We start from the raw sequence: 15941 nt of genomic DNA, 5'->3' as shown, positions 1-15941 counted from the left end.
GGCACCCTTACCGCAGACGGCCGAAAGGTCACATCCAGTCACTGCAGCTCACATATGCCACTGCCCGACAGAGCTCATCTCGCTTATGAATGAGACTAAGGATTTAAATATCTCATAGCAAGATGCATTCCTCAGCTTTAAGCGCAAACTACATGCTCAGTCTCATACTTGCTAGAAAGGATACTGACAGCTTGTAAACAAGCACACTACATTCATGGAAGGAGTAAGAAATCACGGGGTCCTGAGCAAAAACCTTTCAAGCCCACCCTCCCGCACGGAAGATTTAATTTGAAATGGTCGCAGACTATTTTCGCGAAAACCCACATTTTGAGCTACCCAATGTACCAATCCGTGAAGCTCTAACGACTAGCACTACATAGTGACTAGAGGAATTCAGCCAATATTGAACGCTGATGGCATTCAGAAATGGGGGATAGGGCTCAAGCCCCCCCCCTGGTGACTGAAGGGGCCCCAATAACCACAGCTGGCCAAAACCGGTGTAGCATGTAAAACAGCCCTGGGCCTCGTTAAATTACTAGCAGTGCCATAGCTACAAGATGTCTTAACCTAAAAATGGCCACGGACTGCCTTCACAAGGTGGGGGACATCGCTCGTGTCCCCAATAAGTCCCCATGCCCAGTGGGCCCAAGCCGTAATCCACCCATGAGTGAGACCCCCCACCTGACTGAAAGGACTAAATACGACAAATACCAGTTCCATAAAGCAAGCAATTCCATTGACGCAGGACATCATTTGGTGGAGATACAGCCAAAGATTACACAGCAGTTAATAAGGGAGATTCAGGCAAAGAACAGCGAACCAACAGGAGTCAGGAAGGGGTCGGTCTCGCACTGGGACACTTATTAGTTTTAACGCAGGGGGCCTTACATGAAACCGTGCGTCCAGACCTCCTCAGAGCACCCCGCTATGGCCCTCAGAGCCTCCTGTCCGAACTCCACACCCCCGTTAGGGAAGTAAATCATTTCAACACAGTGGGGAAGAGGGCACAGAGCCCTGGGGGGAGACATCCCCTCAGAATGCCAACATCACTGAAATGGTGCATATTTCTTAGAGAAAAGAGGCCAACAGGCCCATAAAAATGTATTTGCTGGTTGGTATCCAACTCAAGCGATTGAGTGAACAAGGTTAACGGAGTTACCTTTAATCCCCTTTGGCCAAAAACACAACCGTGTGTAATACGGGGGACCGAGTAAGATGCGCCCCCACCCCAATAAAACAAGTGACATTTAGTCCTCTTCGCGTGATTAACGGGAACTTGACCACCACTCGCGATACAGTCACTCCAACAACAATCCCATAACTTTGCCTACAATCCGATGTTTCTATTTAGCACGCTAAATTTACACCCCCAGCATTTAAAACTAATCATAAACATAACACTGCAGTCGAATATTTTACGTTTGACGTTTCAGCAAATTAGCCGCGCGTTGTCAGATTTATGAAGACCGAAGAGCTGGAACCGCGAAAAGGTGGGAACCGAAAGCAACAGCTGGCCCAGATTTAAGACATTTTCTCCCCTCATTTGAAGACGCAACAAGTTTTGCTTCATTAAAAATACCCCGTTTATGGACCTACTGAGGTAACAACAGATGTTTTTCCAGCACGGGAACGTAACGTTTCTATTCAGGTTTTCGCCCGCGAAAGTGTGGGGAAGATGGTGGCGCAGGAGGTAGTGCTATCGTTCGGCAACTGGAAGGTTGCAGGTTTGAGCCTTGGTTCCTTCTGAACCTTGAGCAGGACACTGCGCTCCAAATTGCTTCTGGTGAGCCGGTTGGCGCCTTGCATGGCAGCTCCGCCACTGGTGTACGTGTGAATATGAGGCATAAAAAAAGCATGCCATAAAAGGTATAAACTTTTCTACTCGTAGGAGTAGAAAAGCGCTATATAAATGCAGTCTATTTAGCATTAATGCTGCGCATTAACCGCCAGTCAAGGTCCCACGTGTTTAATATACAGTTATTGCTGCTCACCACTGGTTAAATGACAATGGCCACACGATGGGTCTCCGTCATGTGCATTTGATAGCTGCTAAGAAACTTACCCCAATGTCTTACTTACGTGAAGATACACGCAAACTTTGATGTAACTTAATACGCAGAAGCAGAAGAAGGATTTCACCTGCATACTGCGTTATAGTTTCATATATGTAATTTCGCATTTTTTTATTTAGATGCCTGCCTCAAGTCAAATTAAGGGTAAATATTGCCGCTTTCAGAGCAACTCTCCACAGATGGTCGCAAATTTCGCTGAATTGTGAACGAAACGTGATATTGCGGATATAATCTCTAGGGTGCCTTAAGCCCCCCCTCTCCGGCAGGCAGCATTTAGCGCACCAGGGGGCTGATTCCAGCTGCGCATGCAATCAACGTGCAGCCTATACGCTGTGTTAGGGACCGGGCAAACAATAACTCTATCACCCCCCCCCCCCCCCATAGAAAACGTCTGAAAGTGTCTTAATAGTAGCCGGGCAACTTTCCTTCGTTCGGGGAGTCTCTGGAAGAAAAATCTCTTTACTATTACTCACTTCACAGGTCTCCACATGTAACCAAACAACGGTAATCATATTTGCCGCAAATTAAAGTAAACTGAGATCGTTCATCCACACCTCTTTCTATACCTTTCAACCATTCATATAGTTCCAAGACTACATGTGCATATTGAATTCTTAAAGCTTTTTCCGCGAAAGTTAAAGGATAATTTGCCCGTACCTTGGGCACTTAGACGCGGTTTTTACGGAGGACGATGGGCGTTATGTTCTGGAAATAAAAACTCATCTTTTTTCTTCCCGTAATGGCAATCGTGGCAATTCCTTATGAACCAAAAGGACACGGCGTTCCGAAGTGTAGATAAATAAGAAAAAGTTCACATTTTGGGTGAATTTGGACACAATACAGTAGCTAAAAGTGCCACAAAGAGTCCTCACTTTAGATACGAGCCCATAGTTTTCAGTCGGACAAAGAATAGAGGAGAAACTTTCGCAAAAGACCTCAAACAAGAGTCCAAGAGACCCATAGTCAAATATTACTCAGTAACCGTGTCCCTTTCCAGTGTATAACCGTCACAAGCTTGTGCCATTTATAAATAATTCCACACGTCTATTTATTTTCCAATAAATAATAAACTCGGCTGCTGAAGATCCGGGACGCTGAGATGCCCCTTAAATACGCCTCGGGACTAAACTACACCCATTCAATAACATAAACGGCAATAGTCGCATCAAAATAATAAGTAATCAAAGAATACTACCACGCAAATTGCATTATGTACTGTTAAGGTACAAAGTATATTGCACATTAAGTATTATTGTGACTTGCCACGTTTTAAACAAAGTGGCACGTTACAGAGGGGGTGGGAAAAGTTGACAAATCTAGTCGAGCACGATATGGTAAGGAAACCTCTCAATATGCACTGAATCAACAAGAATCCGCTTCGATTCCAGCAACTTTCACATGTAGTCAAATATTAATAACGAAACTTTTCTAACTGCTAATGATGTTTGACAAGAGTAGCAACTTACAGGCTAACGTTACCTTCCAAAAAAAAAAGACCGACTCACACTATCACCCTAACATAGGTCGGTCCTGATAGCAAACAGTAAAACTAAGAGCAAATTTCCCTTTAACTCCATCACGGTAAACTGCAAATGAGTCACGACACATAAACAGCTTCTGAGCAGAAGTAAACAACCGAGGGACCAGAGATCGGCCAAGCTTTGTCTCCTATTGGTCTGATATTGGAAAAGCACGACGACCCCCGGTTTTCCTACGATAAAACTCGGGGGGGGAAGGTGCAAATGAAACTTACCAGATTCCTAACTATCCTCAAACTGTAATACGCCGGAGAACAGTACTAAAACAGTACGAAGTCGTACATGCCCGACCGCTTCTTAAAGTCACTTTGCCTCAAAGTCCTCTAAGTTCCGACTCTCCGCACTATGCAGCAGGTCCAGCCCAGCCGAGGGTGATCTGAGGACCACGCCTCCGCCCGACGGACACCGCCAAGACTGAGCCCAAACCACACCTCCATATGACAAACCCAGTGCCGCCAGGCAGTCTGTTAGCAACGCGCATAATATTAGAATATGCAACATACTATCATTGTATTATTATATTGCAATGTAGAGTCCATTGCACTATATATTATAATGGGTAATGCATTAGAGTTTGGAATAGTTATGGTGGACTAGTCACGGTTTAGACCCACTGAATTTCTACAGCGGATACTATACTGAATTACCATTCAGATTTATAAGATTTATAGCATAGCCGTGACCCTCTCTCGGCTAAACAAGCGCATTCAAGGATGGTGTTGTTCAGGAAAGTTTATTGAGAACGTGGGCAGATATATATTTCACAATATAGGGTGGAGGGATGAGTTTGCAATAAGCAGATTCAGAATGAAAATAGGGCACTAGATCATTGCTCATTACCGCTGAACTGAGACTTCCAGTGCTTAGTGACACGGTCACTGTGTGGGGCTTAAACTAAAAATAAGAGCAGGGATCTATTAAATGAAAAAAGCGTTTACAAATTGTCTTAAAGGACTATTGAGACATTATTATTATTTATAATTATTATTATTGGTAGTAGTATTGCAGACAAGCTTAAATGCTTCCCATGATTTCCAAACGAGGGCATAAACATTACAAAGTAGCAAATACATTTTTCTGTTAACCACGAAGAGACAAAAACAACCGGACTGGCGTCCTGACGCTGAACCTCATCACAATCTTGTAATTTATACAAAATGGTGACCATGTGTGTGCAAGATGTTTATCTAGCGAGTTTTCTTGTTTTGTCTTTTAACTTACCAAAATATACAGCGATAACAGGAATTTTATGATCCTAGACGTTATATGTTATACATTGCAATAATATATTATTGCTTTAGTGTTATATGCAAAAAAAAAACGGTGTTTCATTGCTTACTCTTCTTGTCTAGGCAGTCATTTACTACTGTCAAAAACTCATACATAAATAAGTTAATTTTATGTATACATTCTACTAAAACATAAATCTCACTTCTCACCATAATCGCAGAGAATAGTTTACTGGAGTAAACCGCTGATTGAAGTCTCTGTCCGGTTATGGTTTGGTTACCAGTAGGGGGTGCATGTCTGGTTTCAGTTATTTTTAACTGACGATGACAAATATCCCGGCCCCTCCCCCAACCACACTGCCTTACGTGATGCGCCGTGGTCATAGCAGGGACAGCTAACAGGCCAGCATGCCCCGTGACACTGGGGCCGTTCACCAGTGACTGTCAATCCCCCTGCTTAAAGGCGCCACCAAATGACTTGACAGTGCCCTTGGAGCGACTCGAGGGTTTTGCATTGTGCCAATGGATTAATCTGCCATAATAGCTACGCTAATAGGGTCGTCATGGTAATTGTGGCTAGACAGACACCCCCCCCCCCCACAACCCCCAAAGCTCCCTGGCAGTCATTGTATAGTATGATCATGCTATTAAGGTTTTCTCCTGCTCGCCACATTCATAGACTCATTTTGCCCCAGTAATAGGGCACGGTAATTTGTCATATGGCCTATAATAGGGTACATCACAGCCAGTCGCAGCGTAGGCCCCTGTGCTAACCAACGGGGGCCCTGGGGCAGATCGGCATCCCCCCTCATCTGTGAGGCCTGAGGGCAAACTTTCAGAGTCAACCCCACCCCCCCCAACCTACAGGCTTGCTCTGAGTCAACATGTCAGTAACAAGCCAAGTGTTAATCTCATGCATCAGCTGGCCAATATCTTAACACTCCATCATAACTGCAGCCTGTTTCATTCTATCTCCTGTATGTACAGGCTCTGTAAACGTGCAGCTAAAAATAAGATTTCAGAAGCACAAAAATGAATAAGTGACTCATTGTTTCCACCTTAATGGCTGCACACTGAATGCAAATATAAGCCGGTTTGTAAAGGCGAATGTTTGTCACCGCGACACCCGAGTGATTTTGGGAGCCACTCTGCGCCCTCGATGCTGAGCGGCATCCAGTCTGACTTTCTCAGACACGACAGCTCAGCAGAACAGAGAATATCTGTTTCTGTCTAGGACCCTGGGGAAAAACATGGAACAGTACACTCACTGATACACAGTATGTGAGTCACTCTCCAGTTTTAATGCTTTTAGTTCACGAGTGTCTCTTAATGAAATAGCAATCTAACGTTCGTCTTTTTCTCTATCCAAAGTGTAATGTATTTATATATTTTTGCAGAACTGGGCTTATTTGCACAGAGGAATGCCTTATACGATAAGAAAGAGCATCTAAAAAATCTAACATGCGTTGGCTCTTGTCCAGACTACTCGTAAGTGACATTACTCAGTGGTCGTCATTTAAACAAATACACGAGACCAGTCATTGAACCATCACCAGAACATGGTTAGAGATCTTCTGGTTTGAAAGCTGTACTACTATTCAGCCCCATGTGGTTTGGTCTAGTCCCAGGAAAACAGTTTGACCGCATTATTTATTTATTTATTTTTGCTTTGTCCGTTACCACTTGGAGAACATTGCTGGTTTTATGAGCCTATGGTCCTCTCTCTAGTAGCGGTAGGTCCAAAATGCACAAAAATGGAAAAAGAAAACGTGTAGGATAACGGTCAGCTCGGTGTGTGGCCATGAAATGGATACCGTACACGTGCGCGTTGCGGGATCGCTTGGCTGGCGTTTCCACATTCGGAATCCTTATTGGTCATTTGAGACATTTCATGATATTTAAGCTACGAATATGGATGGTAATAATGTCAAGGGCCAAATATAAAGTATTTGATTTCGGCAAAAAAAATGTACTTTACAATTTTGACCAACAGGTTGCCAGAACTTGTCTAGAATATAATTTAAGTAATATGAAAAGAAAAAGTTTATGAACAATCTAAAGGCTTCCTTTCACTTTTAAATTATTATCGGTATGTTCACATCATACTCAAAAATAGAGGCTAGCTTTAAGTAAACTACTATTAAGTAAACTATGTAACCCATATAAAAAAAACATTTGCACAGATTTGTTAGCCATTAAGGCAGTAGGCTGGATGTACAACATTCACCATATTATTGGTGAAACTCATATAATCATATAATGATTAAACAGATGAAACCGTTTTTTTATGTTTGCTGGTATGCCATCTAGGCCTCTGTTACTAAACAGAATTCGCACTAAGCTGCATTTTCATGCTAATATGAAGTCAATAAACCAAATAAGTACTAACCCTAACTAAATTAACAGTGTGGTTCACTAATTTATCTTCCTAATTAATTCCAGGTGTTCTCTGTAACTCCCTAAGGGGAAAAAAGATCCGTTATTTTAAATGAAGGTATAAAATTAGAACCCAGAGTGATAGTGTTTGTTGCACCAGTTCGGTGCACATGTTTCACGCCACCCCCCGTAACAGGCAGAAGTGACTAAGCACGTTCGTGCAGTAGTTTTCACTGGGACACGCCTGTGTGTGTTTACAGGCCCTGGCGCTGGAAGCCATGGCAACAAGCGTCGACCAAGACAAATCTAAGATGCCAAGAACAGCCCATGTCCATGGAATGCTTCCGATTGTAGCCCTGCCAAGCCTCGCGACCCAAGCGCACCGGCGAAGCTGCAAGCACGCCTGACCTGACCACGTTTCATTCCGCTTAACTGCCGAGCGATTCCTGCGGGGACCGTCGTTCTGGTGAAACGCAGGAGCCCGGCGCTCACCGACGGCATCGGACTCAAGCACAGAAAGGGACGCCTGACAGACGGGGGCTCTCAAGGTGAAGGGGGAGAGGGCTTGTGTGGGTATGACTCAGGCAGGACTTGAAGGCGGCCGGGGGGGGGGGGGGGGGCGCATTGAGCGGTATGATGGTATGATGGCATGAGACACCTAGTCAGTGTTTAGGAGTCAGGATTTTCGGGGGAAGGTAATACGAGGAGCATGGATAAGACCCTGGTAGATTCACGGGGCACAGCACTTCACAGGGGCCCTTGAATATGTACAATTATAAAATTGGATAATGGGGGGGGCATGTCATATTTTGTCAGGGGCCACAGAATTTCCGTCTATGCCTCTGGAGGTTGGAATAGGGATGTACACTGGCCCTGTTCCTAGTCCTTCCTGCCATCCATCCTCACGAAGATGCTTCGTTCCAGTCCCTCACGCCCCGGGCCCTGAAACGCTCCTCCATCCTGCTTATCGGAGCGGGCTCTCGGGAGCGCGCACGCCAGCTTTTCTCATTTCCATCATCACCTTAGGGGGGGTGAGTGGGAGGGGCTCAGGCTGTAGCCTGTTTACTCATGCATGGGTTTCTGTCTCCAAACCGCTGTGCTCGCCAGGACCACCTTCCTGGCGTCACGCCAGCAGGACCCTCCTGCTCATAAATCCTCACCGCTCCGGCGCCCGGTCGCTCGGAATTCCATTGTCTCAGTCTCTCTGAGAAATCACTCTCTCTCTCTCTCTCCAGCCTTCCGTTCTCAAAAGCCAAGAGGCTGCTGTCAAGTCCAAATGGGAGATGGCCGCTGGGCCCACAGGATGCTGAATCACACGAACGTGGAAGCTGCTTGCCTCCCGTCAAGTGACACGGGCCGAACTCCCTGACCTCACCTCTTCAGACCGGGGCACTTCTGACATCTTGTGTCCCCTTTCTGACACCAGTTCTCTGTCAGGACACAGCTGAGGTGGGGTGTGAAGGGGGGGGGAAGCTTGTCACAGATGTCAGCCTAACCGGGATTTAATGTCCCCACTCCTCTGAGAGTTGCGTGGGAATTAAACTGGAAAGGAGTTTTCCTTCTCGGATGAGAGGACACCCGTATCCAGGCCTGGTTTAATGACAACGGCAAACACGTCCAACCTTAATCTCATTGCAAATGGAAATGAATCGCCCAGACTGATAAAGAGGAAAACACAATTATTTTTCACATTTAGAGCAGTCAGGACGCAGACGCTGGGGAGAAGGCTGCCTGTAGGTGTGATATATGCATGTTCATTAATATTTAATCCACACTGGCAAGGCAGGACAGACCATCACAAACAATATTGACATTAAACACGGGCCAGATTGAGCCGCCACGACTGGGCACCCAGCGCGGGTCCTCAGGCGGTATTTGCGATTTGCCCATTTGGAACGTTAACTCATCATTAGCACGTCTGAGGACCCGTTATCTGCAGGACAAGTAGCCATCACCGGCTGAGCCTAAGTTTGATCTGTGATTTGGAACTGGCCCGGTTCGTAGGGCACAAAGGCTGACCCAGATGAGTCAAGATTCTGAGCAAGCTACAGGGGCAAAACAAAAAAAATCAAATGATGCAGATGCATGGCGTGAAAGGCGGTGGTTACAGGCTCTGTTCTTTTTGGAGTTACGCTGACATGATTCTTCGGCTTCCTGAAGAGATTGGAATGGAAAGCTGGTCTGAGGCTTCATGACAGACGTCAGACAGGCTGCTGGAGATGCACTGATGGGGGAAATTTGATTTCGCTGCTGTTTGACGACACAGAACTTTCACAGCTTGCTGTTATGTGTATCTAATGACGAGTGTTTTTGGTTTTGGTAACGTGAGTCGCTACGTTTTCAGCTGGGTAAGGTTGAAATAGTTCAGCTGGCAAGTTGTGAGGAAGGAGATGATTCTGTTTGTGTTGTGGGTGCTGGGAAACAGCCAGGGCTGGTCCTTATTAGCAGGTCCAGGTGTGACACTCTGGGCTCTGGGAATTATTCAGCACTCGTGTGGACTTTTATGTTGTCATCAAGTTTTTGGACAGAAGAAGGGATGGCCAAGCTTAGGTTGACCAGATGGCCAGCACAGGGGGCAGCAGGCAGAGCTTCTGTCCTTCCTGAACACCACTCCATTAGTCATCTTAACATCCTTTGGCCACATTAGCTGAACGTGACCTCGATCTACTAAGACTGCCATTTTGCTTCGCTGCTCTGAGCTCCCATATTCTTACTCAACACCTTGCAACCTCCAGGTCTCACACACACCCAAACCAGATTCATCAACCCTCGCTCTGGAATGACACCACCACGTCTCAGAGATGCCCATGCGCTTCCCATCTTCATGCTTCTCCCTAATCTTGCTCCCTCTGGTCCTCCTACCAAATCACCAGGTGCCATTGCACATCAGCCATCCATCCCAACTTGACGATGTCCTCTCATCTCTGACCAGTAGCTGGATACTTGACCCTGGCTAGACATATCTGTTAACGACCCCACCATCCAGCCATTCTTCAAGGGCACACTGCTGTGAGGTGCTATGCAAATGACTGGAAGTTACATGTTCAGCGATTTTTCCTGCACAGGCTGCATTTCTTTGGTCAGAAATTAGGTAACGGAGAACCCTGAGTGAGTAATAAAATTGAAAAAGGTGGGAGGATGGTATTGGGTCTGGCTTTGCACTGAGAGAGGCATGTGTAGTATTCGGCCTCTTGGTGTACCTCCTATTCTATTGGTAGTGACTCTGTTCCTGCTGCCAATAACCTCCTTCAGTTAACAATGCTGTCTTCACAATAAGCAGCATGGAGCACCACTCATCAAGCACGCTCGCTCTGAGGGCCCGCAAAGCCAGCCAGCGCCGCCCGACTCTCGACATACGATTTTCGGATCAGTCCACTGTCTTGTTGCTAGGGAGGGGTATTTGAATCCTCCCCTTGTTGTGTAACTTCCTCCAGTCTGCCATTGGCTTACGTCCAGGTTGCTATTATTGTGGGCTTTTTGTATTCTTTTTTGTTTAGAAGCTCGTGTAAGCAGTTTGGCTGTGTGCACTGAGAATCTTCCTCTGGAGATCTGAGGCGTCATAAGTTGCAGCCGAGCCTGAACTCCTGGCAAGCCTTAATTTGCAGCGTGCGAAGCTTTGGATGGGGTCCCCCAGGCGACACAGACGGCCGCTGCTTCCAGGGTGGCCACAGAGCAGCCCGGCTAACGCGCTAAAAGCCGCATTCGTGCCAAGCCCAGCTCCTCAGCATTCAGCTCCACTGTGGAGATAATTACGCACCCCCCCCCCACAGGACTGAGATGAACCCACTGCAGCAAAGGACCTGACTCACACCTCCCTGCATCTCCCGCTGCTCCCTGTTACAAGTCGCATTCCCTGCACTTGGCCAGAAAGTTCCGGATCCAACATCCAGAGTGATGAAGACGTCCGGCTATCTTAGGTCACTGCTTTGTGCCAGGATTCCTGCGATATCCATCATTTTTTCTTTCCTCTCTCCGTCTTCTCTGCCTGATGTACCAACAGTGAAAACTTTGGTGCAGGCTTTTTTTTTTTTTATTAAAAAAGAAAAGGCTCTTGCGGCATGCGAAACATTCTTCTGAACTCGGCTGCTTTTCGAAAACGTACGCGTTGTTTACATCGAAAGACGGTGCAGCTGTGAAATGGAAATTCACCACGCCGAGCTGCTGCAGATTCTGTGCGGTGCAAGAAGCTCAGCCTGCAACAACAGCACAACACTGACCCCTAATGGACGACCACTCCCCATTTAACAGCACGGACAGCCTGGCTTGCAAAGTCATGCTGATTTTGAATACATTTCTGCTAAATCTGAATAAAGCAGAACTGATATTTAACTGAGAGCGTCGAAAACACTGCAGTGCGGGACAAATGGTCCCATCTGTTTGTCTGGACGCACTTTACATTAAACCTTGCTGTCAGTACTTGCTTACTGCTGTCTGGAATTACAGAATAAACTGGGCTAAACACAGTGGTTTGTAATCTCCATCTGGACAGAATGAAGTTGTGACCATGTGTGTGAATGCTCATCGCGCAATGCAATTTCACACTCCGTCGTCCAATCTAATCTACGATGCCCCTTAGGGCTTAGAAGGGGAGGACCCAGGGGCTGGCATGAGTCCGCCACATGACGCCTGTCAATCACCGGGCCCTATGGCTCCGGGGCACATGCACCGCAAACACAAAGGATGATGGGATTGACCTGGCTGGCCCTGAGCATATTTGGCCGCCCTTGCGGAGAAGGGTACCACCTCCGGCCTGCTGATCATTAGCGCTCCCACCAAGGCCTGGGTTTGACAGCGTGTCACGGGGACACGGGGGCTGATGCTGAGGAGCCTTCAGCGCTTCCTCGCACACGCTGCTATTTCCAGGAGGAATAGCAGCAGAAAGCCCAAACGGGAGGCTGCCACGTGCACGCCATGCCTGTAACACCACCCGCATAGCGCAGATCCTTTACAGGCCCAAAGACTGACGGCTTGTTGCTAGGGAGAGGTAGGCTACCAAGAACATTATGCTTTCTTATGGCAGCAGTGAGCCATGGTTTGTTTTTTTTACCCCGGCCCAGGCAGATGGAGGCCCACTCTCAGACTGCCTTATCTCCTGGCGGGGGGGGGGGGGGGGGGGGGGGGGGGGGGGGGAACACAGGAGCGGTTTAGGGAAGAGGAAGGTGTTATTAAGACCAAGCCTCCCCCCCCCACGCAACCCAGTCCTCAGAGGGAAACATTGGAGATGATGAGGATTGATGTGGAATCCCATGGCGACGGCCACCCCCCCCCCCGATCGATAAAACAGACAGCCGCTGCTGCGTCACCGCGGTGCCCGAGGGATACAGGAGGCGTGGGGACCGCCTCAGCATCCGAATCCAAGCCGTAAGCGAGGAGGAATAGAGAGGTGTCGTTAACTAGGAAAATGTGAGCAATGTGGAATCGCAGCCGCTCTGCCGAGGAGGCGTCGCGCGGGTCGTTCCCGTCTCCGCCCACCCTCCCGTCCCTACCGCACCCCCGCAGCCGCCCCCCTCCTTTGTTCCGTGCCGCACAAAAGCCTCAACAGATGGTTGTGTTTTTTGCATCACAAGGTTCTTTCTGGAAGAGCGAAATGTCTCGGAATGAATGTGCACACGGCCAGTTCAGTGCTCACTGACATCCCGCGTACGTCAGGTGGCGTTGTTTTGGCGACTAAAAGCTCTCATTCTGCCTGCGTTTCTTTAAATTGCGACACTCTCGAAGAAAGATAAAGATATAGGTTCATATACTGAAGATTAAATTTGAACAGGTCTTTCCTCCTGTAATACTTGGGTGGGATTTTACCTTAATTCTTGTATGTTTTACAGGAGCACTGCATTTTTAAGAATAATGAAAATTCCCTGTATGACATTTTCATGTGCTCCTTACAGCAGAAATAGTGCTTGCTAATGATCTGAATGGCATCCTTTCACATCTCGCTAGTTTCTGACGCGTGTCCTGTCTAATAACAGAGAGGATATCAGTTATCCTCACCTGACCTACCTGCAGAAAAGTCAGGTTAGGGGCAATAAGATTGAGATGATAACCTAGTTCTTCCCACTTGACTAAGTCTACAATACTTGTTAAATTAACATGGAACACTATAAGTACTGCAGCGCTCCAATATTTAAATGTTATATGTATATAAAAACACAACATATTTGTATAAAAAACTCATAAGAATGGATGTGCCCAAAACATTAAAGTTAAACCCATAAAAATCACATAGACACTAAATCACGCCCCATACAATCCTTATACTGTGATGCATGTAAACAAGCATGAGTGGAATTTGTTTATACATTTTTCTCTTGCGAGCTGGAACATCAAATCAATATTTCCAAAGTTAGGTATTCAGCATCACTAAGCCTTTTTGTGCATTAGTGTAATTATTACCATATGTAATTGTGAATGCAGTCACTGTAGACGAGGTTCGCCAGCGAAGCCTATTGGCTCCTGCGTATTTCCATGTGTCAGACACAGTCCTCTGCCACCCGGCTCTTTAGCTTGCGACTGTACTGACCCCTTGTGGGTACTAATGGAACCACCCCTGCCGTTCTTGGTACAGAATTATGTTTTCCTACAGTAGATCAAGACACAGTACTCGTGGGTCTTTCCATTGTGGCCCATGACAGGACTGCTCTGAAATTTGCCTTCATATGTCATGGCCGGCATCCAAGTAAGGGTACGAGTTCATGCAATAGCTATAGCGGACTCGGAAGTCTAAAGCATTCTGTGGTATCTATAGCTACCGAACAAAACAAAGGAAGCTAGATAGTCGGGATGCATGACTAATTTGTGATCATAGTTTTTTTAAATTATATATATATATATATATATATATATATATATATATAAAAAAAGAAAATATCAATGGACTGGAATTATAAACAATGCGATAAAAAGATCTACTGTTATTAGATGAAAGGAATAGTTAATATATTTTATGGACATTATAGATTTAAATATGTAAAAATACAATTCTATTTTTAAAAATATCCATGTCCACTGAGAAATGAAAAGGACAATAAAATATTTTCCTGTGGTGGGAACATTTGCCTCAAGAGTCTGCAGAATCATTTCGCCACACAACTCCAGCGTCGAGTACAGAATCATATAATACTGTATAATACTGTGGGCCCGAGGAGGGGCACTGATATTCCGCATACATCTTGTTCACTGGTGTATATTATGAAAGATTACCATACAAATTTTCTCCAAATGTAGCAGACTGTTTATTTCACGTGGCTGTAATATATGCATTGTTTATGGCTACAATGCCTTGAAATGTTGAAATGTAATTTAATGGGATAAAATACAAAGGTACTGCCAGAGAAGCTGAGGCTGCAATGGTAAACGTCAGCCGTACTATTGAACAGCCTACATTGCTGGGAAGTGCATCGCAAATCATGCTGAAAAATTAACTGAGCAGCGTGACGTGATTTAAACTGAAACAAGGACATGTAGATTTTGTCTTTGAAGCATCTCTGGTTTAATAAATAAAATAAATTCTACACCAGAGGATGGAAAAAATAACAGATGGAGACCGAACAAGAGGTCAGCCAGCATCTCTGCAGATAAGGATCTGCTACTCTTTGGGTTTCCCTTACATGTTTCTGAAGGTCTCCAAGAAGGCATGTGAGTTTGGAACAATTGAGGGTAAAATTGAGTAAGCGACGGATGGCGACAGGCTACGACCACAGGGCCGGCCAGACTTCTGTGGAAAGTCACTTGCTGCCAATGTCTAAACTCATTTATTTTTATCGTTGCTTTCCCCAGACATTAAAAAAACCTCTATCACTGTAAAAAAAACAAAAAAAACAAAAATGCCTTATGTAGCCAAGAAGGAGCAGCATACGGTAGCATCGGGGGAGGCCTAGCACACTGCACAAACTGGGACAGGGCCAAACCAGGGCCGAAAAAGGGCATGACGGGCCGCATACTCTAATCTGGGCAGTCGCGGCTGAGAGGCGGCATGCAGCATGGATTCTGGGAGACGGCGGCTAAGGACGAGCACTTCGTGGGACGTGACGGAGACGGCGGCTACGGCCGAGCGCTTCGTGGGATGTGACAGAGGCGGCGACTAAGGGCAAGCGCTTCGTGGGACTTGACGGAGACGACGGCTAAGGACGAGCGCTTCGTGGGACGTGACGGAGGTGGCGGCTAAGAACGTGCGCTTCGTGGGACGTTACGGAGACGGCGGCTAAGAACGTGCACTTCGTGGGACGTGACGGAGACGGCGGCTAAGGACGAGCGCTTCGTGGGACGTGACGGAGGCGGCGGCTAAGGACGGGCGCTTCGTGGGACGTGACGGAGACGCCGGCTAAGGACGGGCGCTTCGTGGGACGTGACAGAGGTGGCGGCTAAGGACGAGCGCTTCGTGGGACGTGACAGAGACGGCAGCTAAGGACGAGCGCTTCGTGGGACGTGACAGAGGTGGCGGCTAAGGACGAGCACTTTGTGGGACGTGACAGAGACGGCGGCTAAGGACGAGCGCTTCGTGGGACGTGACGGAGGCGGCAGAGACGTCACACTGCCAGTAAATCAGCAGCCTGAACAAACGCGCAATCCAGGCGTGTTAAGGAGCTACGACCAACGTTCTCACGTCACAGCACCTATATATCATTTTATTAAATCTGACAAATTACCTTTCATACTGACCTTTGTGTGCAGAGGTTGGGGGGGGGGTACAATTACAGTTTCAAACTGTAGTTGGGGAAATAAAATCCTAC

General features: G+C 46.7%; 1 protein-coding gene across 2 annotated transcripts in view; it reads right to left on the bottom strand.

The window, feature by feature from the left end:
- Positions 1 to 15941, bottom strand: part of tiam2a (TIAM Rac1 associated GEF 2a) — a 70869-nt gene that overhangs the window by 54185 nt on the left and 743 nt on the right. Inside the window, exon 1 of one of the 2 annotated variants that reach the window (XM_048974790.1) lies at positions 3826 to 3986. The exons of the other annotated variant lie outside the window; for it this stretch is intronic. The gene's annotated coding sequence lies outside the window, so the exon portion shown is untranslated. Of the gene's footprint in view, positions 1 to 3825; positions 3987 to 15941 lie in introns of those variants that run through there. 2 annotated transcript variants of the gene reach the window in all.

Source organism: Brienomyrus brachyistius, chromosome 14 (assembly GCF_023856365.1).
Source record: "Brienomyrus brachyistius isolate T26 chromosome 14, BBRACH_0.4, whole genome shotgun sequence".
Classification (NCBI taxonomy): Eukaryota; Metazoa; Chordata; class Actinopteri; order Osteoglossiformes; family Mormyridae; genus Brienomyrus; species Brienomyrus brachyistius.
This window is presented reverse-complemented; position numbering and strand designations above follow the sequence as displayed.